At 40.1% G+C, this 26,315-nt stretch overlaps 1 protein-coding gene across 1 annotated transcript in view; it reads right to left on the bottom strand.

Annotated features, from left to right (window-relative positions):
• The window catches only part of LOC142378261 (inactive rhomboid protein 2-like), a 50,158-nt gene extending 31,416 nt beyond the window's left edge, over positions 1-18,742 (bottom strand). Inside the window, exon 1 of the mRNA XM_075462553.1 lies at positions 18,617-18,742. The gene's annotated coding sequence lies outside the window, so the exon portion shown is untranslated. The remainder of the gene's footprint in view (positions 1-18,616) is intronic.
• Between the last annotated feature and the right edge of the window lie 7,573 nt (positions 18,743-26,315).

The raw sequence follows: 26,315 nt of genomic DNA, 5'->3' as shown, positions 1-26,315 counted from the left end.
AAACAAAAAAAATAATAAAATAAAATCGAAGAGATGTTTTGATGCAATCTGTAGGTTTCCTTATCAAGGCAACTTTGTTTAAATTTACATTGTATGAAGAAGACCAATGTGGATTTCAGTTAATTAAATTTGATTGGATCAAAATGATTTGGATTATAATTGGCTTGAATCAAACTGTATCCTGAACTGCCTTGAGATGACAGTTGTTGGTGCCATCGGAAAAAAATTCAACTGAACTGAATTGAATGAACATCTACACTCGTGTGGAAAAGAAAGCACATCCTCTGTCAGTTCTATAGTTCTGCACATCAGGACATACTAATGTTTTTGTCAAAATGTGATCCTTACCAGATCTTAAAATCAGGTTAAAACAACCTCAAATTAACAACATTTTATACTGGGTCATTATCCTCTTAGCAAATACCTAAAAGCCTAAATTTAGAGAAAAAAAAAAACAAAGGTCCGAACAAATATGAAAAGCATGTGCGTATCGAGCTGTGGGGGGACTTTGTGGAACAGTCTGGAGACAGAAATAAAACAAAGTGCAAATATAATTCTGTTTAAAAAATAGTTATATATATATATTCATATTTACAAGGATATGTGTGTAGTATATATTTATTTTTGTGATTATATATTTATCTAGATATTTAGGAAGTGTATATATGGCATATGTTTATATAGGTGTATTAGGATATTTACAAACTGAGGAGTAGTTAAAAAGGGGTGGGAAACTACAAAAAAAAGTATTCTACTTCTTCCCACTCCTTTTTTCGAACAATGTGTGGTGTTTTGTTTTGTATTAGCACTTTATGTGATTGAATTTTTTATTAATTTATTTATTTATAATTTCTCTTTCTTTTGTATGTACAAATACTTGCATACATTTTCTTTTTTATACATGTTCGAAAAATAAAAATCCATCATCATCAAAAAAGTGTGACAACCCAGGAGCTCAGGTGGTAGCCTCAGTAGATATTAAGGTTCATGACAGTAAGATTAGAGAAAGACAGAGCAAGTGTGGCTTATTTGTAAGGGTTTAAAAAAAATAATAAACTCTTTCCAAATAGGATATGACGGTGTGTTTTAAGTCTGCAAATTTTCATCTGAACAAATCGTGAAAATTCTGGAGGAAAATCAATCAAATGGATCAAAATACCACGCACTTTTTTCATTCCAACTTTCCTTTAGAGTCCCCTCTTTTTAGCACAGTCGATAAAAGCTGTTTCAGTACCTATAGCAGCTGGTAACCGCGCCCCTTTCAGCAAGAATCCAGCAGCTGACAGTGTGAATGAGCCACTCTGTTGCCTCGGATCTTCTTTCTGGCTATATCTAACACATAAAATAGTCAAAATCACAGCACAGCTTCTTGCATTAAACTTATTATAATGCTGTGGTAATTTGGGTGAGCACGTTTTTTTGTTTGTTTTTTTAAAAAAAGGCCTGATGTTGGTAGTAGTGCAGAGTGACAATTTGGAAAATATCTCAGAAAGTGAAACTGATCAACAGTATGTGACGGTATCAGTATATTTCAGTGTCTTAACCTTGTCCTTTCATCTTGATACCGGAACAAAAACATAAGCAAAAGTAAATGGCTGAAAGTCGGTGCCGTTTATAAAGCAATGAGGCAAAAGCCTGATAAAAAGCCAACTGAGTTTCACTGAAGTACAAAAGGCAACATAAAAACCCAGTGACCCAGAGCCAGTTTCTAATTGTTCTGTTCAACTATGTTCAAATGCCTCTCAGCATTAGGATTTTGACAAACTAGTTCAGGGTTGTTGAAGTTAAAGCAATACTATGTAACTTCTCAAAAAGCCCATTATGGAGCTCCCCCTACAGGCTTGGACACCCTTTCGCTTTCACGTTTCACGTTTCACGTTTGTTGACGAACCGGCGAGGAGTCAGAAGGTGCAAGCTATGTCGACCGAGAAGGTAAGAGTAGTGTTCAAGCGTGATATAGCAAGCTTGCTAACATCGCTAACGAGAGGTCTTGCTAGCGGCTAAACCTAGCGAAATCAGTTGAAAATAGTTTCCTCAGTTATAACAAACTAGCGAGTCACTTTCCGAACACAGTGAAACATCAAGCAAGTACAACACAGCACAAAGCATGGCAGCAAATAAGCTACTTACTAATCCAGCAGAAAGGTGGCTAGCTCTGAATCGAACTCGTATCCAAATGTTTCTTTCAGCTCTCGCCAACGAGTAAAAGCTGTTCCGAGAGCAACTCTAGTCCGGTCTCTTGCTTTGTCGGCCTCTCCTTGCTTCATCAGTCAACGTCTTCTGTTTCTTCGGTGCCTCTGCCATGATGATCGTACTGACAATGTTGCGCTAGCTTAGCCTTATACCTGGGAGCGTGAGAGGGGTCTATTTGTTTTTGCGGTAGGTGTGCCAGAAAGCAAGTCGAAGTACTTCCGCTCAGCTCCCGGGCCGGTCCAGCGAAGTTACACAGCACAGTTATTCCAACTCAGACCCCCGAAGGGCATAGGAGACAGGCCAATCGTAATATTAAAACTCATTCTAGCCGCACAATTTTTTTCAAGCTGTTATTTTAAGGTAGAAATATTACATAGTATTGCTTTAAATAAACGTATTTAGTGGATGAAAAAGTGTACTGGCTAGTGGTCAATGACTTAATGTTTAGATTCTGGTACGTTAGCGTACATAAAGAGAAAAGGTCCTCCAAATAATGGGGAATTATTTGCATTTGAGAATAAAAGGGCCACCTTAGAGCCACCTAATGAACTGCCGGTGTGGTGTACAAAGATCCCATCGCCTCTAGGATCTAATCTTCATCATTATCAATATGCTGTACTGTCTGCATGTGTGTTAGCGAATCACTAGCGAACAGTGATGTCACATGCTCCTCAGAGAGCGGGTAACTATGGTTCAGTCTATTCCCCCTGAGAGAGGCCACACCATTGAAGCATGTCTATATATGTGTATTCTCATTTGCAGGAGGCAGTATTATCCTCTACAAACCTGGAAACCTGCGTTATTGTGCAGTTTCAAAAGGCTACAAAAGTACTGAGAACACACCACCCTTCACGCCATCTTGTAAACAACATGCATAACCTGCATTCAGTTGTGAGAAGGGGATATCATGTTTCATCTTTTGCCACAGTCACTCTTTACAGCAGCTGACTGCTCACACTTGGGCCAACTGTACTGCTGGTGGAGTTAGCTTAACTGAAGACTGCCTGGCCAGCTTATTAAGACCTTAAGTGAGGCTGTCTTGTTCCACAATTAATAACATCTGAAATTATTTGGTGTCTGACAATAAATAAAGTCAGTCATTAGAATGCAAATTTCATCAAACTGAAACTATTATCATGGCATAATATCAGAGCAACACCCCTATCAAAATAATATAAAAACTAAGATTACATAAAAATATAAATACCAACAGTGCCTATTATACAAGTGCATTTTGGGTATTTTTCAAATATCTCAATCAGGGTAATGGTTGATCATCTACACAATGAGGCTTCACAGGATTAAAAAATAAATAAATAAATTTAAAAAAAGCTCTTGCAGCTTACACTGTGGGGAAAAAAGTGTTTCTAAAATGGGTATTTTCATTTTTAGTATTCATATTTGGCGAGGAACTTCATGAGCGAGGGGAAGTTACTACAATTGAATGCTTATGCAACGGAGAACTGCTGTGAACAGGAGGAAATGCAGAGAAGTGCATAATCCTAACAGAAGGCAGACGGTAATGAATATTCACTACTAATACAAACTGAGCAAGGTTTTTTTTTTCCTCTATTCTTCACTCAACAGTCAGCCTTGTGATCTCTTGCCAAATAAATCATCCGAAAGCATTTAGCAACTATATTCTACCTCCACTAGAGAGGAGTGATGAGGGAAAGGAGTGAGAGAAATATTCATGTGAAGTGAGCGAAAAGGTGAAGCTGTTTTTGGGAACTTTTATTATGCTGACCTGATGTTTGTCATAAAGCACTTAAAGGTAGGGTAGGAGATCCTGGATTTTGAGTCCAGCGAAGCTGCATTTTGAAAATACAGGTCAAAAGTCCCAACCCTTTTCTTCACTTTCCCCCCCGAAGCCACGCCTCTAGAGTACATGAACGAGCACGAAGGTGCACGAGCGCTGTTCTGACAGCAAGCATCGATCGTTGCCGTATTTAGTATATGCTAACTATACGTTTAATAATGCTAGGTGCTAGCCAAGCTGGCTCTAGTTTAGCTTCCTGCCAAGCTTCTGGACGCGTAATTCGTTCACGGAGCAGGGTACGCGCACAGGGGGAAGGAGGGGGAGGGAGGAGCAGGTTGCAGTTTGATAGACGGCATCAGAATCCAATCATCGTTAACGGTCCGTTCAGTATAATTGGATAGTGTTTTTCCTGGATTGTGCGTTCTAGAGGCCACTAAAACTGTTCATATTTGTGTCAAAACTTTTAATTAATTGGTTGCAATGGGGGTGTGAAGAGTATTTCAAGCAATATGTAAAAAAATGCTCCAGAAAAAGAACCCCCACCCCACCTTTAATACAGTAATTTGAAGTTATTCTGACAGTACACATAACACTTGACCACAACGAGGCATTTCCCTTCTCAACACTTATTTTTGGATCTTTGTCACCGTCCTCATTAACAGTTAGGCTACAATCTTTAAAGAAACGACATGATGGCGCTTGGGTAAGACTTAAATGTGTGGCAATCAAGAGTTCAGTTTCAAACCATGTAACAGCAGAGTAACACAGAGATTTGAGAGTTTAGTTTATCACCCTTCCTTGAACTACAGGAATCACAGAATTGACCAAAAGACAAAAGAGTCCGCAACAGTGCTGGAAATCTAACAGAGGTCACTTTGGAAAATGATTTTAAACAAATCTATCCTCAGAGTGAACAGCATAAACAGCCTTTGTTACGGAAAGTACTTTTTCTAAGACGAAACTCTTGAAGGCAAAATGAGGAACTGACCCTCAGATGATATCTTCAGCACTTCCTCTCCAGATTAACCAAGTTTTAGATGCTTCTTACTCTGTAAACTCTGTTTAAAGTTTCTGCAACTGTAAATAAACCATGTGAATTAACTGCTTAAACTTAAGAGTGATAAACTTCACAGTATGCATCACCCCCTTGCATCATTTCACATGCTGAAGTAATCAGAAGCCAATTGTCAATAATATTAGAAGGTATCAGTAAAGTGAGAAGTGAGAAATTAATTACTATCGGTTTTGTAATCATTTCATAATTGAGCCTTTTCAAAAGCATTCTGGGTTAAACAGAGACCAAGTGATGGTGCTTAGAAGACTTTCACATCCTCACACACCATGTCTCACACACCAACGCAAAATGGAATTAATATACGAAACTTGTAGTCTGACACACACACCAAAAGTGGTTTTATCCCAGTGTATTCAACAAATGTCAACCCAAATTGACTATTGGAAATAGTCTGTAAAACTTGGACCAAGTTTGACATTCTTTATGGTTCAATGCACACTTAATTGAAAATTAAATTTCATACCATTTTAAGAGTGTGTTGTGCAAGCTGAGGAAAGAAATGTGCACAATCTTCACCCACTTGATTTTCTTCTCTCCCTAAAACTGTAGATAAGTAAGTGTTTAGGGTGTGAAGAGTTCATTTGTACATCAACATTCTTCTAAATAGTGGAAGCCAAATATCAACTACATCACCTTTTTGCGTATTTAGCAAATATTTGGTTGATAAAGTCATTACCAACTCAAACTCCAAAAATAAAATAAAAAGATTGTTTCCTCAGGTCTAAAAAACATGTTATTCACCGAGTAGTTTAGTAAAAAAAAAAAAAAAACACAGGTAAAATCAGCTGAGTTGTGAGAATTAACACCCCGATCCATTCATGCAATCTCAAAAAAAAAAATCCCTGACATGCCTCTTTCTGCTACACTGATCTTTATTTAATTTTGTTATCTATATATAAACCAATAGTATATCTCCATTGCACTAATATCACTTCTCTTCAGGGATTAATGGAAGTATTATTAAATCGAATTAAACGTCACAACTCAGTATCGCTGACCAGCATCCTCAGCTTAAAAAAGGTCAAATCATGCTGCATTTACTCTACATTCAAATGAAGAAAGTTCAAACTCTTTTGCTCTTGCTTTGCTATAAACAGCAACTTCTCGTCAGCAGCCAACAGTTCACTTTACATTTGAGAGAAATGAGCCAATAAGACTTTACCAGTGGTTTGTTTAATATTTTAAACCAGAGCAGGAAATGAGACCTCCAATTGCCATCTTTAATTTTTTCCCAGTTAGAAGTTGGAAATCCTGATCAAGAATGTGCCACTGCATCCCCTGCCCTCCGTAATTAGAGACACAAACTTTGTTTAAAAGTAGCCCATGTACCACTTCCATATCTTTTGGGACTGCCAAACAATAAAATCATACTGGGAAGAGATCCACAAACATATTGAAAATATATTTAATGTGAATATTCCTCTAAAATGTGAAACTGTGTTCTTGGGCAATATAAATTTTGAAACATGGAACATAAAAGACAAAAAATTGTGACTATGTTATTGGCAGCTAGTAAGAAATGTGTCAATAGGAAATGGTTAAAAGTGGAACCTCCCACCATCGACGAATGGATTGAAATTTTTTACGAGATATATCTTATGGAGAAGATTTATTTTTCCCTCAAAGTTGAGAAAGAAAATTTTTATAAGATCTGGACAAAGTGGACGGAGTATGTAAAACCAATCAGATCTGATTTTATCTGACTGTACTCGTGCTTTGTTTCAACCTACCCTTTTCTATTTTTTTGTGTGTATGTATATATATATATATATATATATATATATATATATATATATATATATATATATATATATGTATGTGTAAATATTTTTATTTATTTTTTGTGTGTGCGATATATTGATTGCATATAGGGGTGCGCTCCCCAATTCTGTTGTTTTTGTGTTATTATTTCTACCTGGAATGGTTTGGGTCCATGGGAGAAAGATCCAGAAGGGCAGCATGGACTACATCACTGAATCCTTGGCAAACTGAGTTATCGTACAGGTGTTGTGATGTATGTGATGGAGATGTGCCTTTCTGAATAAAAAGAGAATTTCAAAAAAAAAAAAAAAAAAAAAAAAAAAAAAAAAAGTAGCCCATGTAAGTAGTTCTTCACATTAAATCACTAAAAATAAAACAAAGAGGAACAGACAGAGACAGACAGAGACAGACAGAGACAGAGATGGGGTAACAACAAGCTACCCGCCACCTCCTTCCTCACTTCAGTCTTCCTATCTGTAGTTATAGGTGTTTAAAAACCTCGACCAGTTCAACACATGACTCCCAATGAGATCGTTCCTAAAAGAGTGATAAGCACCAGTTTTCCAGGACCGAACTGCGGAGGATGGAAATGTAAGTAGTTGGGTATAAAACTACCAATCAAGAAGTATGTAAGTATGTTGTTTGGCCCTTGCGCAATCCACGCCCTAACAAAAGTTAGGAAGCAAGAAAAAGAGCTGTAACATTATTTCTAAAAGACAAATGTAATTGTCTCTCTATCATATTTTGACCACGGCATGTCACAGACATGACACAAAGACCTCGGGAAAGTTTGGCGAGTCGTATAAAAAGGGCTTTGAGTATTCTTTAAGAAATTAAGAACTGGTGTAGAGCCCCAGTATTTCCCATCTCATTTACGAATCATAAAATAACATATTCCCAAATTGCAACATTTGTCAAAGTAACATACCTTTCTAAGTTCAATAACATCTGTTCACTCACTCAGTTTAGGCTTAAAACTTTCCTTTTTGATAGGGCTTATAAATAGGAGTGGCTCAGGTGACCCTGAAACATCACTTAGTTATGCTATATAGGCCTACTCCTGGTAGACCTCCCATAATGCACTTTTTTTCCACTGTGCTCTCTTTACTCTCCATTTACAGGTATCCGTGGACTGGTCGTATGGTGCCTATTAATTGGTTCCGTGACAGAGCTCATAAGTCAAATAGCTCGTAGTCCAATCAATATTCACCATTGAAATGAATGGAAATCCCATTAATCCGTTCCATGAAATAAAAATAGACGGAATAACGGCTCTTAAAAAAACTCATATGTCGGGACACTCTTAACTCAAGGGACCACTTTAAAGTGCTACATAGCTTCATGCTAACGTGACATTAGCCTTTCATAACTTTAGCCTACTCGTTTAGCCTAACAATTGGCAACAAAATCTCTTCTCTAAATGTGCAGTCTTTAAAAACAATGATTCATTTGGAAATCACATTAAAACTCAACTCAAAATGATGTATTCCACGAAAGTAGGTTCACTCTGACAGTACAACAGGACACTCTCTACACCTGCCACTCATTTCAAAGACGCCGCGTTTCTCACTCATCTTTCAACGAGACTTGCCTGTCAATCAACTGGAGTGACACCTGAGGTGTCCAATCAGGTTCCAGAGGTGGCCGTTCGGGAGCCGGCTCTTCTTTGGGAGCCGAGCTTCCCATCACTAGCTCCGGCTATTCGTCTCTGACGTAATATCAAATTTCCCGGGCCGTGTCGCGGACAACAGTCTGTGATTGGGTGAATGTCCGTTCAGTTTGACCAATGCCTTTTCGTGCAGCGTAAGGGAGCTGAGGTGCGCTCCTTTTTTTGTATGTTGGTGCACTACGAGGGTGGGTAAACGGGTTTACCTTTGGAAAATGTGGGGGGGGGGGGGGTGAAATCACCTTGCTGTAAAAGCGGGGGTGTCAAAACACCCCCATCCCCCACGGGTGCGACGCCCCTGAGAGAGGGTGTCTGCTTCCCGGACATTTGTATGAATTGGACTTACTTGGATTTAAACAAATCTAATTTGATTGGATAATAATTGGCTTGAATTGGACTGTATCTTTGAATTTGTTGTGATTTGGCGCTATATGAATAAAACTAGAATCAAATTAAATGTTTATCCCTCAACATGAGCAGTGCATGTCTACAGCTATAATCACCTCAAGGGGTAACATGCTTTATTTTTGAGAAATGTTGGGATTTTCCTGTATTTGAATACTCAACCCAACAAGCAGCAATTCAAAGGGACTGTACAGTGGCAACTAAATACTCCCTCTGTCTCCACAAACAGATCACATGCTGTTAATGGATGACCAGAAGGGAGACACAGTGAGAAAGAGCCACACAGTACATCGGCCAGCAGCCAGTTTGCACAATAGCCTGAGAATGAATAAAATGAGTACCCTCATTTAACAAGACCTTTTCAGGACAGTCAAAACCTTTATGGGATCAGTGAAAAAGCTAGGTAAAAAGCTGATCATGACTGAGCAGAGGTTGAAAACAACAAGAGGACGTGGGAGTGTGTATTCTTCAGTAGTGTGAATGTGTTTGAGTGCTTCGAGACAGTCAGAACAACAACTGAAACTGCCCCCTCATTCGTTATTCACAATCTTCATATCTCCGGTTGATGACTATAAATGAAACTATACACATCTAGCCACACACTATTACTGACAATATGATGAGCGATGATATGAAACTTCCACTTCCTCACAATTTTATAAAATGGCTATTTCTTGTCTCGCAACTGACTATGACCAGTTAAAGATGATTTGGCAGAGGGACCATGGTGGAGAGATTGGATTGTGATAGATGGGCAGTAATTGTGGCTGATTGTGGTAAAAATGTGAGAGAGGCAAGGCGTTTCAGTTTTATGCTCCTAACATCTGGAACAGTCTTCCAGAAGATGTGAGACAGGCCTCAACTCTGACAATGTTTAAATCCAGGCTGAAAACAGTTCTATTTAGCTGTGCATATGACAGCTAAAAGTATTTTATCTGCACTCTTCACTTTTAAATTAATTAATTAATGATTATTTTTAATGGGTTTAATTTTATTATTTATTTTTAATTTTTTTTATTTTTAATGATTTTATTGCCTTCTTGTGTAGCTGTGAGACACTTTGAATTGCCTTGTGTATGAATTGTGCTCTATAAATAAAATTGCCTTGCCATTGCCTTGCCTAAACTTACACAATATAATGCATTACATAAATACTATTACACACCACCCAGACTGTACAGGATGAAACTATCGGGTGATGACTTGTGTAAGGAAATTGGTACTTTTGTTCATTGTATGTGGGAATGTGTCTTGATTAGACCTTTCTGGACTCAGATTCTAAATATGGTGAGTAACTGGCTTGGAGCAGAGATTCCCCTCAGTCCAGAGCTCTGTCTACTGGGGGACAAGTCTCAATTACCCAATATAACCAAATGTCATTTTTCTGTAATCTCAGTGGGTACAACAACAGCTTGTCGAGTCATCTTAAGACATTGGAAGGCATCAAAAATTCCACATGTGAAAGAATAGGTGTGTGCAATGACTGAAACTGCATCCTATGAATGTATGCTTGGCAGATTGAGTGGTCTATTTTTGAGACAAATATGTGCAAAGTCGGTTATTAGAATTAATTCTTACTCATATACTACTTGTTCCTGTATAAAGAAACATGTTTAATTTGCCATGTACCAAGCCTAAGAAAAGTTCAATAAAAAAAACTTGAATTAAAAAAAAAAAAAAAAACTATACACATCTCATTACCCTTCTTCTGGGGATGATAGCAGTTAAGTGGCTGAATACAATCTATTGTTGCCTTTAACTATTTAGAGGACATAAATTCATGATATCCTAACTTGGAAAGACATTCAGCCATCAATAAAAATAAAAAAAAAGATAAAAGGGCTGCACCTTTTTCCAACAGCCAACAGCCTTGCATGCCCAAACTTGCAAAGCAAATAGTCAGTGCCTCTGTAACAATTTTCCTCTTAGTTCAAGAGTTCTTGGAATCCATAACATGTGACGTACATGACTAATGCTCATACAGTATGTGCACATAGTAAACAAGACAGACACATTACACTAAAATCTTACAATCTGCAACCAAAACTGCAAACTTAAGGAGTTCATCAGGAAAAAAATAAAATAAAAAAATAAAACCCAGCCTGCATTTTCAAACTGAAATAGATTAAGTCTCACTCAGTCAGAAATTAAATGCAGTGCCAGAAGGAACATGAGTAAGGACACTCTGTCCGCTACAAACTGGCAGGGAAATTTACTTTCACAATGTTTGAAAAGAATAGACAAGCCAAGACAGGAAAAGAAAAGAAAAGAAAAGAAAAGAAAAGAAGCAACTATCTCTCTGTACTGTTAGGAGTTATAAAGCTAAGTTTGGCATCCACAAAACCTTTTAAAGTAAACAAGGCTAAACTAAAAGTCTTCTGATATTTTGAGATGATGAGGGATAATGGCTGGCATGGGAATGCAGGAAAAAATAAACCCAACAGCTGATCCCGAGGCTTGATATGCCTTTTCCTGAAATGGGGTGGTATTAGAAAAAAAAAAGGGGGAAAAAAGGCACTTTTCCTGGGTGGGCTTTGGCATCTCAGCTGAAAACAGATAAGATATTGGAAGGGAAGGTCCAAGAGGAGAGAAGTGTGACAGGGTCAACTAGCCTTAATGCAAGCGGACAAGCCTAGGACGTTCCAAATGTGTACTTATAAGGTGAGAGAAATTAAACGTGAAAACAGTTCCATTTTGTTTTATTAGCTCTCTGTGTGACAACTTTTCTACTGATGGCTGGATATTATTCGCCCATAACCAGCTCGATTATGAAAAGGGATTTTGTTACTTGAAAAAAAAATAAAAATAAATACCAATATGTCAAACTGGATTCAACATTGACTTGCTATTCTTTTAAAACCCAGATGTGATGTGAGTATGGGTTCAATTATGGAATTATTTTTATCTATTTTAAGGTCCAAATGCAATAACTGAAAATGTTTTTTTTCTTTCTGCGTCAAAAGGCTGAGAAGCCTTTTTTGAACACTGATAATCTGAAAACGTATATGTTGGAATTGTAATAAATAATTCTTCATCTTGTGCCATTTACATCCAGCAACTAGTTGAAAAACAAAAGCTGAAAGTAGTTGTTGTTCTCAATTGTTGTAGACTCAATAATTAGCTTGTTCCTATAAAATAAATAAAATTTATTAGTATTATTATTATTATTATTATTATCTGTTCCAAGAGCCTGTCACATTTCTGTGGTTGCATTATGTTAAGTCTTTCTCCAGCTTTCCAGTACAGGACGTGAACATTTTTTTTAATCTTAGTTGAATATATTTACTGGTCAAATAAAGAAATAAATACGGTTATGTTAGGCTCTTTTTTTCTCGAAAAGCCCTGGGTTTCAGGAGGGTGTTTAAGCCCGAAGGTTTTCAATGGGTGCCTAAGGTCGTAACAGGTTATGGGACTTTGAACATGAACTAAGTGACCCCATTTGGACATGACTTGTCTCACGTTATACTGTATAAGACAGGTTTAACCACATGAAACTAAAAAAGGGAAGTCTAAACATATGTCTTTTTAGAATTAAGACAGAGCTTGCCTGCTAATTAAAACTGACAGACATTTCCTTATGATACATAATGTAAACCTTTGTAATTTAATGATAGCTCCTGATTGACCGATGGCCTCTCTAGGAGGTACCCTGCTTCTCACCTTACAATGACAAGCTGCTGTGAAAAAAATAAAATAAGCTCCATAATCATTGTGACAGGTGCTGAACCTATGAAAACAACATGCCACTTCAACCACAGAGATGCAGCTGTTGTGTGGATAATTGCTGCACAACAATCTTTTTCTCATCTGTGCTTCCGGACCGAATTTCCTCTTTTTCTGCACCGCTTTCACAACTTCAGAAAGTTAACATGATGCAGCAATTTCTGATTCACAGATACGTGGTCGTACAGCTGACCAAAGAGGATACATTTTACAGAGCACAACAGTACAATATAAAGAGTTCAGTTTCAATCTATGAAGTCAGTGAAACAGGTTTGAATGCCTTCCAGGTAAGGTAAGATGAACGCATGCTGAAAAATACTGTATCTAACACTACAGTACTGCAGTATGAGGGGAGAAGTCTGAGCTCCAACAAGGATACTGAAATACTGTATGACAAAACTTACAAAAGTATAAAAACTATTAACAGAGTTCCAGTAGTTATCCTAAAGCATGTGCCTAAAAATGAACCGATATATCAAAACTAGGGATGCAGCGGTACCACTTTTTTTCAAACCGATTCGATACCAATACTTGGATCTGAGTTCTTGCCGATACAGAGTACCGATGCCGATACTTCTACCACAAAAAAAATGCAATGAATTGGAAGACAGGTTTCGGTCTCACTAGCTCGACATCTCCCCTAGCCGCCAATCTCAAAAAATACAACAAAAATGACAAGCCACCCTCTGATTGCGGTCTTCATGCAATAAATTGGTATCGGTTAACTTTAATGAGTATATTAGAGTAGTATCGGCCCGATACCAGTATCGGTACATCCCTAATCAAAACGGCAGTTTTAGGGCGATAAAGGGTTGTGTGATATGTTAACATCCTTTAACTGGCCATCATCAATCCAGCGACTGGTCATTTACAGTACATCAGCTGAGACGTGTGCAAGCCACACAAAGTGGGAAGATGTGGCAGTCCCACAATACAGAGTACACAGTCCTTGGTGGGCGAGAACCCCATTAACCACATTCCATGTTCAGCAAATTAAAGGGATAGTTTGCCTCTTTTGACATGAAGCTGTATGACATCCCATATTAGCAACATCATTTATGAACATCTTCTTACCCCCTGCTGCGTCCTGTGAGCAGAGTTCCAGCCTCGTTTTGGCGTCCACGAAGGTAGTCCGGCTAGTTGGCTGGGGTTTAAAAAATAAAGCGTTTTGCTTCTCAAAACAATATGCGTTCAAAAGAGTAATACATTTGCATCACAAAATCGTTCTCCAGGAAAAAGTCAGACCTCACATCGCTTGGTGCTATTTTTGCCTCCCTTGATATCAATGCGTCCAATGTAAACCGTGCAGACCGAAAAGCAGACCGAGCAGTCCCCTGCTTCCGAGCAGCAAACACCGTAACAGGCGCGGCTGTCGCTAGCGCCAACCTACTAGCCGGACTACCTTCATCAACGCCAAAACGAGGCGGGAACTCGGCTCACAGGACGCAGCAGGGGGGAAGAAGATGTTCAGAAATGATGTTGCTAATATGGGATGTCATACAGCTTCATGTCAAAAGAGGCGAACTATCCCTTTAAAGCATTCATGAACGCTTCGGGAAAGAAGAGTTTTCAACATGACAACCTGCAATCTAAAGGATCACAATGAACAATTTGCCATCAATACAAATGGAACAAATGGAGCAATGGCAGAAGAGTCCAGTGACATCGGATCATTTGCACTCACTACCTCAAAATTGCTGTTTGGATAAATGTTATGAGCACCTCGGAGGCACGGTCCTGTTGCAAATATTCTCACAGATTGATTTTTCTAAGCTTTGTGCTACACAACTCACTGTTTCAATGTGTCAGTGATACTCACTGTGAACAGGAGGCACAGGGTAGCCTCCGCTAGCAACGATGGGGGAGAGTCTCCGTTCGTGCACATTTAATTGCTTTGCCTGAGAAAGATGTTATCAGAGCATATCAATTCTTAATTGACCGGAGGAAATCTAGGATGATCTGGAATGTCAAACTAGAAGGAGCGTCTGCCACACTAAAACGTTTCTTTGCTCTTTTCCATGTTTGTTTTGGTTTACTAAAAGCTCCATAATGCCTGCAGCAGGGAATTCACTGTCCACATTTTCATCTGCACTGTGTCAAGTCCAGAGGAATGGAAATTTACCAAATTTGTTATCTATGTAGCATCAATTGACCACAAATATAATCTCAGGGTACTTTAAAGAGAAAATAATCAAGTTTAATACGAGTCCAAATATATACAGTCCAGTTCATTAGGGACCGAGCAGTGAAACTGCAAGGACCCTATTGTATCTGTAAGGATTCTTCTTTCTTCTTATTATTCTTTGCAAAAGGTGCTCGAAAACTCTTGAAATTTTGCGAGCGCCACCTGCCAGTCGACGACATGAAAGAATCTAAACTTTATATTTTTGGGAGTCGCTCATTGAGTCTGTAGCGCCCCCTACGATGCTTAAAAATGGTCCCCACATTGGGGTTAGTTTGGCGTGGGACGACAAAATTCGGTACACTCATTCATCATGCCCAGACGCACAAAAAAGTCTCATGCCGCCATGGTCCCACGCCCACAGGAAGGCGGCCATTTTGAATGGAAGGTATGTTTTGGTGCCATTTTTGCCCGATTCCACGCCTTGCATATGATCGAACTCGTCCTACAGATTTAATGCTACAGACTTCAAACTTGGTCAGGTTACTCTTAAGACATGGGGGGGAAAAAAAACATGGAGAAACTTTTCCAAACTCTGAACGGTGTGGGCGTGGCCAGGCGGTGAAAATCGTGTGATGGCGTTTGTGATTTGAAAGCCTTATCATCATCGCAAGGTCATGAAACTTGGCACACACGTCCACCCTGACGACCTCGTACGTATGTAAAGGGTATCGTGTGTGGGCGGAGCAAAAATGGCGCCCCTTAGATATTTTTAAAAACCCCTCCGCATTGGGGTTATTATGTGCTCGTACGTACGCAGAGGGTATCGTGCGTGTGGGCAGAGCTGCGCGACTACGACTTCCAGCGCATGCCCCAACGTGCGCACATCTCGGTCCCGCATGCAGCTGCTTGCAGCTTTCTAGTTCCAATTGTAATCCAATTAATTTTGATCCAATTCTAATTGGAGAGAGGCCAAACTGCTTGGAGACACTGACACAGTAGCAGGTTTATATGCACACACGATCAGTTTCTGTCAAAGCAGCCGTTTAGTAAATATGGCCATAAAACTTTCATTAAAGTCAACCGAGAACAGCACATGAACAAGACTAGCAGGCATTTCTTCCAGTTTCACTTATCTTTGGCACTGTGCCCCACTGGCAGCAGTTACTTTCAACAGCACCAATGCAACAATGTACTGAAAACTTGGCACTCGCCCCACTGAGCATTTACACACACACAAAAAAAAAAACATATGCCACGGGTCCATTTTTACGTGCAATGAAAAACAAATTCAAAACGGAGTACAACACAGCGTGAAAGAAAATCCACTAACGTGGCACACAGACACAAATAGTAGATGGCGCCCTGCAGCAGCAGCTTTTTCAGGTCATATTAGCATTCCCGTTCAATTGTACTGTAAATATTCATTCTTGCCGAGGTGAATTCTGAACCATATGGAAGTTTTTCTGTGCCATCAGTTCGAATACAAATTTCTAATTTTGAAGTTGAATTTTTTTCCACTCAATTTTTTTTTAGATGTAGAATTTTTTTACACTGATTTTTGTTTTTAGAAATTGATTTTTTTTTTTTTTTTTTTACACTGTTGGTTTTTCAAATTCAAAGTCTGATTTTGATGCTGTAAAAATTCAATATTAGAAATTCGTATTCAAACTCTGATGGCACAGAAAAACTTCCATAGAACCAGGCAGACCATTAAAGGGATAGTTCGCCTCTTTTGACATGAAGCTGTACGACATCCCATACTAGTAATATTATTTATGAACATCTTCTTACCCCCTGCTGCGTCCTGTGAGCTGAGTTACAGCCTCTTTTAGGCGGTGACGTAAGTAGTCCGGCTAGTTGGCTGGGGCTTTTAAAATAAAGCGTTTTGCTTCTGAAAAGAATATGCATTCAAAAGAGTAATACATTTGCATCACAAAATCGTATTTTCCGAAAAAGTTACACCTCACAATCGCTTGGCCCTAGGTTGCAGCATCATTGCGCGCTGCCGCCTGTCGCCAGCCGCGTCTGTTTCACGGTGTTTACTGCTCGGAAAGTTAACGTAATCATGTCTGACTACGACACCAATGATGAAGACATCCCTTTTACCACAGAGCTAAAGGGATATCTTTATGAACTAGAATATACAGATGCCGAACTTCACCAGATGGAGTTAGAACGGGCAGAGAGAGAGAGGAGGGACAGAGAAGTGGTCCCAGCTGAAGTTGGAGCCACAGCTGCAGCTGTGAGAGACAGGGTGACCGACAAATGGTGGTGCACTTGTTCGAAGTGTCCAGTAATGCGATTGTGAGGTGTAACTTTTTCGGAAAATACGATTTTGTGATGCAAATGTATTACTCTTTTGAATCCATATTCTTTTCAGAAGCAAAAGCTTTTTTTTTTTTTTAAAAGCCCCAGCCAACTAGCCGGACTACTTACGTCACCGCCTAAAAGAGGCTGTAACTCAGCTCACAGGACGCAGCGGGGGGTAAGAAGATGTTCATAAATAATATTACTAGTATGGGATGTCATACAGCTTCATGTCAAAAGAGGCGAACTATCCCTTTAATTAAAACTCCATAAACTGGCTGAGCCAATCACAGACAGCCAACATATTCGTGAGTACTAGTAAAAATCATAAGACAGCAGTAATGTAGTGATGGTTTTGACATAACCACCCACCTCACACCCACATTTGTACTGTAAATGGAACCACGCCATGATAGTGGTGGATGAAGATGCAAGTACACTACGTTCTCATTTTGAACAAAAGAAAAGTGGATTAAAAATGCACTGTTTCACTGTTTAGATGTTAACTCCACTAATCAAATGTTTTAGATCACTACTTCGCATATTTCTGTCCAAAAACCGAGCCAAAAATTTGAGAACTGCCTCTGGACAACTACTGGTCGGGGTTATGTAACTCTACTGGAGGCGTAGAGGGAACACTAAAACACAAAGCAGCTTATTTCTGTATTTTCTGCCGATGCATTAAGTTTTTAGATTCAATCTGATGGTAACTGAACTGTCACTGTTGTAGCTAGTGACAAGTTAAAATAGGAAAGGCAAGGCAATTTTATTTATAGAGCACAATTCATACACAAGGCAATTTAAAGTGCTTCACAGCTACACAAAAAGGCGATAAAAATCATTAAAAAGAAATAAAAATATTGTAATAATAATAAAAAAAAATTTAAAAAAACATTAAAAAATAATCATTAATTAATTTAAAAGTGAAGAGTGCAGATAAAATACTTTCAGGTGTCATATGCACTGCTAAATAGAACTGTTACATATACATAAATAAAAAATACATATTCAATAAACATAGTTTTAGGTTACCAAAATTGCAGTTATGACATACATAACTTATACGTTGTAGTTGAGATTTTGACTTTTATGTGTGTCATGATTCTGGCAAAAATGTCAGTTTCACCTAGTGTTCCGCCTTCTGCATTCTTAGAAGACAAAAAACAGATGGCAGGGGTGTAAACGCTTGCTCCAAATCAATATTACAACACATGGCGCCTATGAATTACTTCAGAGGGATCCCGGTAGATGAAAAACTGCTCTTATATGCATCTGTCTCGGCGGGTAAAAGCAACAAAGGGCTTGCTGAGGCATGCTGTCGGCAGCTAGTTTTACGGTAGATGAAAATGGCTGTTGTGATCCAACAATTACTGTCAAAAACTGTGTTACCTGTACCAGTTAAAACGAAGCAAGGGCAGCACACATTAATTCTGCGTTCATCAAGTACTTGTATCTGTTGTTGGTAAAGGCTACCAGCTTTCATTTAAAAGAAAAACTCGATAATGACCGTTGACGTGTAAGGACGATAAAGTTGTATTTCAGCAACTTAAATGTGTGTAAAAGAAACAAATCTTAACGTCTTTAGAGTTTTATCTCACTCACCTCCGAGAAAACGTAGCTGGTTTATTATTCATAAGGCAGAGGGCATATGTCCGAACAGCTACGGTCCGGCCGTGTGTCACTACTTCCCTCTTTCTCTCTTCCAACATCCTCCTCTCCGCAGCTCCGCCGAGGAGCGGAGGGGCGGAGCCATCTTATCTCACCCTCAGAGGGGCGGAGTCATCTTACCTCACCCTCAGAGGGGCGGAGCCATCTTACCTCACCCTCAGAGGACTCGCTGTGGGCCTGTTCCAACTCCACCAACTCTGTGCCGCGCATGTGGAAGTTGCTGGCTAATTCCTACAAAAAAAATATGCGGTTATGCTCCATTGGATTAAAGTCAATTCAAGTCTATTAATCACACATAAAAGGTCAAGTCAAGTCAAGTCCTGTAACAAGTCAAGTCAAGTCCTGTAACAGGTCCAGTCAAGTCCTGTAACAAGTCAAGTCAAGTCCTGTAACAAGTCAAGTCAAGTCCTGTAACAGGTCCAGTCAAGTCCTGTAACAAGTCAAGTCAAGTCCTGTAACAGGTCAAGTCAAGTCAAGTCGAGTCCTGTAACAGGTCAAGTCAAGTCAAGTCGAGTCCTGTAACAGGTCCAGTCAAGTCAAGTCAAGTCCTGTAACAGGTCAAGTCAAGTCAAGTCGAGTCAAGTCAAGTCCTGTAACAGGTCCAGTCAAGTCCTGTAACAAGTCAAGTCCTGTAACAGGTCCAGTCAAGTCAAGTCAAGTCCTGTAACAGGTCAATTCAAGTCCTGTAACAAGTCAAGTCAAGTCCTGTAACAGGTCCAGTCAAGTCCTGTAACAGGTCCAGTCAAGTCAAGTCCTGTAACAGGTCAAGTCAAGTCCTGTAACAAGTCAAGTCAAGTCCTGTAACAGGTCCAGTCAAGTCAAGTCAAGTCCTGTAACAAGTCAAGTCAAGTCCTGTAACAAGTCAAGTCAAGTCCTGTAACAGGTCCAGTCAAGTCAAGTCAAGTCCTGTAACAGGTCCAGTCAAGTCAAGTCCTGTAACAAGTCAAGTCAAGTCCTGTAACAGGTCCAGTCAAGTCAAGTCAAGTCCTGTAACAGGTCCAGTCAAGTCAAGTCCTGTAACAAGTCAAGTCAAGTCCTGTAACAAGTCAAGTGAAGTCCTGTAACAGGTCCAGTCAAGTCAAGTCAAGTCCTGTAACAGGTCCAGTCAAGTCAAGTCAAGTCCTGTAACAGGTCAAGTCAAGTCAAGTCAAGTCCTGTAACAGGTCCAGTCAAGTCAAGTCAAGTCCTGTAACAGGTCCAGTCAAGTCAAGTCAAGTCCTGTAACAGGTCAAGTCAAGTCAAGTCAAGTCCTGTAACAGGTCAAGTCAAGTCAAGTCAAGTCCTGTAACAGGTCAAGTCAAGTCCTGTAATAGGTCAAGTCAAGTCAAGTCAAGTCAAGTCAAGTCAAGTCCTGTAACAGGTTAAGTCAAGTCAAGTCTGTAACAAGGCAAGTCAAGTCCTGTAACAGGTTAAGTCAAGTCAAGTCAAGTCCTGTAACAGGTTAAGTCAAGTCAAGTCTGTAACAAGGCAAGTCAAGTCCTGTAACAGGTTAAGTCAAGTCAAGTCAAGTCCTGTAACAGGTTAAGTCAAGTCAAGTCAAGTCCTGTAACAAGTCAAGTCAAGTCAAGTCCTGTAACAGGTTAAGTCAAGTCGAGTCAAGTCCTGTAACAAGTCAAGTCAAGTCAAGTCCTGTAACAGGTCAAGTCAAGTCCTGTAACAGGTTAAGTCAAGTCAAGTCTGTAACAAGGCAAGTCAAGTCCTGTAACAGGTTAAGTCAAGTCAAGTCAAGTCCTGTAATAGGTCAAGTCAAGTCAAGTCAAGTCAAGTCCTGTAACAGGTTAAGTCAAGTCAAGTCTGTAACAAGGCAAGTCAAGTCCTGTAACAGGTTAAGTCAAGTCAAGTCAAGTCCTGTAACAGGTTAAGTCAAGTCAAGTCTGTAACAAGGCAAGTCAAGTCCTGTAACAGGTTAAGTCAAGTCAAGTCAAGTCCTGTAACAAGTCAAGTCAAGTCAAGTCCTGTAACAGGTTAAGTCAAGTCGAGTCAAGTCCTGTAACAAGTCAAGTCAAGTCAAGTCCTGTAACAGGTCAAGTCAAGTCCTGTAACAAGTCAAGTCAAGTCAAGTCAAGTCCTGTAACAGGTCAAGTCAAGTCAAGTCCTGTAACAGGTCAAGTCAAGTCAAGTCAAGTCCTGTAACAGGTCAAGTCAAGTCCTGTAACAGGTCAAGTCAAGTCAAGTCCTGTAACAGGTCAAGTCAAGTCCTGTAACAAGTCAAGTCAAGTCAAGTCAAGTCAAGTCCTGTAACAGGTCAAGTCAAGTCAAGTCCTGTAACAGGTCAAGTCAAGTCAAGTCAAGTCCTGTAACAGGTCAAGTCAAGTCAAGTCCTGTAACAGGTCAAGTCAAGTCCTGTAACAAGTCAAGTCAAGTCAAGTCAAGTCAAGTCAAGTCAAGTCAAGTCAAGTCAAGTCCTGTAACAAGTCAAGTCAAGTCAAGTCAATTCCTGTAACAGGTCAAGTCAAGTCAAGTCCTGTAACAGGTCAAGTCAAGTCCTGTAACAAGTCAAGTCAAGTCAAGTCAAGTCAAGTCAAGTCAAGTCCTGTAACAAGTCAAGTCAAGTCCTGTAACAGGTCAAGTCAAGTCCTGTAACAAGTCAAGTCAAGTCAAGTCAAGTCCTGTAACAGGTCAAGTCAAGTCCTGTAACAGGTCAAGTCACCTTATTATTGTAATTTTACCTGCAGAATCTGATCTTAATAAAGTGAAAACACAAAGATATAAGTAACTGTCAGTAAACATCATTGGCCAATGTGTCCAACCTGTCCACCCCGTATCACATCAAGCTAACGTTAGCTAACTACCGACTAGGCTAACAGGATAATATTAGCTAATTTGACAACCACTTAGTGGTCAGAATGGATCTTCAAATGACGAACAAAGTTGGAAGTCATCTGGCTGTCGGAGATGTTGATGCAGCATAATTACGAAAGCCGAAGACAACGACTCTCAGTCCCGCTGACATGTTGATGCATATCTGATATGAGTTTATTCTCTCCAATAAACACGTAAGGTATGTAGAGAGGGCATGGCTGACTGACGGGGTAACGATCCAATCATGACGCCATTCTCAGCCTGCGCTCCTACCGGGTAATCGAGATAATTATTTTAATGAATTTATTAATTTTATATTCAAACTGAAAACATGAACTGAATAACACTCAAGTCATTCAAGTCATCGTGTCTCAAGTCAAGTGCCGAGTCTTTAACTTCCAAGTCCGAGTCGAGTCTCGAGTCTTTTATTTTTTGTCAAGTCAAGTCACAAGTCATCAAAACAGCGACTCGAGTCCAAGTCACAGTGACTTGAGTCCCCATCTCTGGCAAGTGGAGCTGGTACCAGAGGCACACCCTATACTGTGTTGTAGTTGAGTCACTCCTGTGTCTTGAGGTCTTTAAGATCTGCAATTCAATTCAGTTTATTTATATATATCGCCAAATTACAACAAATGATCAAAATAATCCAATTCATTCATATAGAGCCAATTCAAAAACAGTTTCCTAGCTAAGGAAACCAACAGATTGCACCGAAACTTGTCTTCAGTCCAATCTCCCGTCCTGAGCGTGCCTGAGGCGACTGTGGAGAGGAACGACTCCCTTTGAACAGGAAGAAACCTCTGGCAGAACCAGAACCAGGAAGGGTGGCCATCAGAACCAGAACCAGGAAGAAACCTCTGGCAGAACCAGAACCAGGAAGAAACCTCTGGCAGAACCAGAACCAGGAAGGGTGGCCATCAGAACCAGAACCAGGAAGAAACCTCTGGCAGAACCAGAACCAGGAAGGGTGCCTATCCGCCTCCACCAGCTGGGCTTTGAGAAGACAGAAAAAAGAGGAAAAACCACAAAAGACCACAATAATGTCACATGTATATAATATCATTTGAGAAATTAAACAGGGGAAAAAGAGAGCAAAGTGAGGAAAGGTGTGACAGATGAGCTCCCCCAGCAGTCTGGGCCTATAGCAGCTTAACTATGGGATGTTTCAAGGTCACCTGAGCCATCCCTAACTATAAGCTTTATCAAAAAGGAAAGTTTTCAGCCTGGTCTTAAAAGTGGAAAGGGTGTCTGCTTCCCGGACATTTACTGGCAGCTGGTTCCACAGAGAGGGGCCTGATAACTGAAGGCTCTGCCTCCCAAACTGGCAGCTGGTTCCACAGAGAGGGGCCTGATAACTGAAGGCTCTGCCTCCCAAACTGGCAGCTGGTTCCTCAGAGAGGGGCCTGATAACTGAAGGCTCTAACTCCCAAACTGGCTGCTGGTTCCACAGAGAGGGGCCTGATAACTGAAGGCTCTGCCTCCCAAACTGGCAGCTGGTTTCCACAGAGAGGGGCCTGATAACTGAAGGCTCTGCCTCTCAAACTGGCAGCTGGTTCCACAGAGAGGGGCCTGATAACTGAAGGCTCTGCCTCCCAAACTGGCAGCTGGTTCCACAGAGAGGGGCCTGATAACTGAAGGCTCTGCCTCCCAAACTGGCAGCTGGTTCCACAGAGAGGGGCCTGATAACTGAAAGCTCTGCCTCCCAAACTGGCAGCTGGTTCCACAGAGAGGGGCCTGATAACTGAAGGCTCTGCCTCCCAAACTGGCAGCTGGTTCCACAGAGAGGGGCCTGATAACTGAAGGTTCTGCCTCCCAAACTGGCAGCTGGTTCCACAGAGAGGGGCCTGATAACTGAAGGCTCTGCCTCCCAAACTGGCAGCTGGTTCCACAGAGAGGGGCCTGATAACTGAAGGCTCTGCCTCCCAAACTGGCAGCTGGTTCCACAGAGAGGGGCCTGATAACTGAAGGCTCTGCCTCCCAAACTGGCAGCTGGTTCCACAGAGAGGGGCCTGATAACTGAAGGTTCTGCCTCCCAAACTGGCAGCTGGTTCCACAGAGAGGGGCCTGATAACTGAAGGCTCTGCCTCCCAAACTGGCAGCTGGTTCCACAGAGAGGGGCCTGATAACTGAAGGCTCTGCCTCCCAAACTGGCAGCTGGTTCCACAGAGAGGGGCCTGATAACTGAAGGCTCTGCCTCCCAAACTGGCAGCTGGTTCCACAGAGAGGGGCCTGATAACTGAAGGCTCTGCCTCCCAAACTGGCAGCTGGTTCCACAGAGAGGGGCCTGATAACTGAAGGCTCTGCCTCCCAGTCTGGCAGCTGGTTCCACAGAGAGGGGCCTGATAACTGAAGGCTCTGCCTCCCAAACTGGCAGCTGGTTCCACAGAGAGGGGCCTGATAACTGAAGGCTCTGCCTCCCATTCTACTTTTAGAAACTCTGGGAACCTCAAGTAAACCTGCAGTTTGGGAACAAAGTGCTCTGTTAGGGAAATATCTTTTTGGGGGGGCTTTTATGTCTTTAAGAGATAGGACAGTTGGAGAGAGACAGGAAGCAGGGGGCAGAGAGAGGGGGAATGACATGCAGCGAAGTGCCGTCCGATGCGGGACTTGAACCGGGGCCAAAATATCTTATAATAGGATCTTTAAGATATGATGGAGCTCGGTCATTAAGAGCTTTATATGTGAGGAGAAGAATCTTAAATTCAAAATGGCAGAAGTGTCAGCCAAGAGAAAACAACAGAAGGAGAAGAAGAAAGGAAGGGAAATGCAAAACCAAAAGTGAAAAGAACAATGTACAAAATGTGTGGAAATGTAGCCAAAAGTTGTAAAAGGCCTGCAGGTTATTTGTGAAAGGAGCTAGATGAAGGCAGAAAACTGGAGAGAAGAGACAACGGGCTGGAATGAAATGGGTTGAAGTAATTAAGACACCTGAAGATGCCAAAGTAGCAAAAGAAACGTTGAATTTTATTAGAAAAGCATTTGTTGGATTATTAATTAGCACAATATTCTATAAAGAAGGTCAAAGGTCAAATTAATAATAGTTCAAATGGCTGCAGTGTAATATGTAGCACAGGAGTGGAAGAGAGATGTCCTCACAGTGATAGGTAAACAGGTGCGGCTTAACGAGCTCACACCCAGCAGAACTGCAGAATGAGGAGCAGAAATGGGATACTATGACAAAGTTGAAGAGTGAGGAAAACAATTTGAAGACCGTCAGAAGCAGAAGGCTTAGAGGAACGCGGCAATGTAGTTTTTATATCAATTGAGTGAAAGATTTTTAAATGGCAGCGGTTGAACACTGTGTTTTGAATACTTCCAAACTTGACATTGGAGTTAGTGAGAGAATTCGTCAGAATTTGAGAGATTGTTTTATTATTTTTTTTATTATTTAAATATGCACAATGATAAAACAATAAAATACATTTATTAATACAAAGGCCAAAAGAATGTGCAGGAGAGGAAAGGAAGCCCAAGGGCTTATATAAATCCCCCCCCCAATACAAAACACTAAATTAAATCAACCAAGAAAAGAAAAGAAAAGGCAGAAAAAAAATGAGGAGGAGACAAGGAAAAATACAGTGAGAGAACAAAATCACAATTTCATTTCAATTGAAATTTTGCCTGGACAGAAGATACCTCACCAAACTAGACTTAAACATTTTGTAGGAGGATAAAAGCTTGAGACTTCTGTCTGGGGAGTTCCAGAGCTGGGGACCATGGAATATGATAAAACATTTATGTCTGGAAGTTCTACAAAGAGGTAAAAGAAAATTGTTCTGACCTCTTACTGAATATGAGTGAATATCTGATGATAACAAAAAGAACGTATGAAAAGTGCCTGGAATGTCTTGTTTACAATGAATGAAATTAAACATAAACAGAGATGTTTGAAGCATATTAATAGAAAAAATTGACAAGAGTCTGAATTTACTGAATAAAGGTGCAGATGGCACCTGATTTGTAGAGTTTGAAATCATTCTTAAGAATCTCTTCTGAATTAGGAGTATCTGGTTAAGGTAAGAAGAATAAGAGGCACCCCAAGCAATATTACAATATGTTAAATATGGATAAATTAAACTGTAATATAATGTCATGAGACAAGATTGATTAACTAAGGGAGTGACTCTTCTGATAATACCATAAGACTTCATAATTTTTTTGCATACATACTCAATATGGTTTCTCCAGGACAATCTTTCATCGACTAATATCCCAAGAAATTTCATACATGAGACTTGTTTAATTTCCAGGTTATTAATTTGCAGCTTCAAGTCCTGCTTAGGAAAAGTTTTATTTTTGTTTCTGAAAAGTATTTAATTGGATTTGTTCACATTCAAAGAAAGCTTGTTCATCTGAAACCATTCTGAGCCGTATTCCAGTGTGGTATTAGCATTTCTGATTAGACATCCAAAGTCAGAGTGAGATATGACAATGTTGGTATCATCCGCAAATAAAATGGACAAAGAAGAGTCAGACATTACAGCAAAATCATTAATGAAAATTGTTCTAGCTTAAAGGCTCATAGCTGAAATTCTGTATTTGTGAGCTCTTTAGTAGTTACATTGGCTGAAAGAGGACAATTTTCCTACATTTCCTAAGCAGGTATAATTTGTTTCTGTCAGTTTAACTGTAAGAAAGTTAGAGGAATTTGTTTGAATATCAGAAAAAGCTGAAAATGACCAGTGCGCCATTCTGCTGGCTCTTCATTCATAAAAACCAAGAAGGAGCAAAATGTCCATATTTTTTAAACTGTCATATCTAAAAATTTGGCTGAAGATTTTAAAAAGCTGAAACAATTGGTAATAGCTGAATGTCTTATGAACATTTTAAA

Source organism: Odontesthes bonariensis, chromosome 4, assembly GCF_027942865.1.
Source record: "Odontesthes bonariensis isolate fOdoBon6 chromosome 4, fOdoBon6.hap1, whole genome shotgun sequence".
NCBI classification, from domain to species: Eukaryota; Metazoa; Chordata; class Actinopteri; order Atheriniformes; family Atherinopsidae; genus Odontesthes; species Odontesthes bonariensis.
The sequence above is the reverse complement of the archived record's forward strand: the minus strand, read 5'-3'. Positions and strand labels throughout refer to the sequence as shown.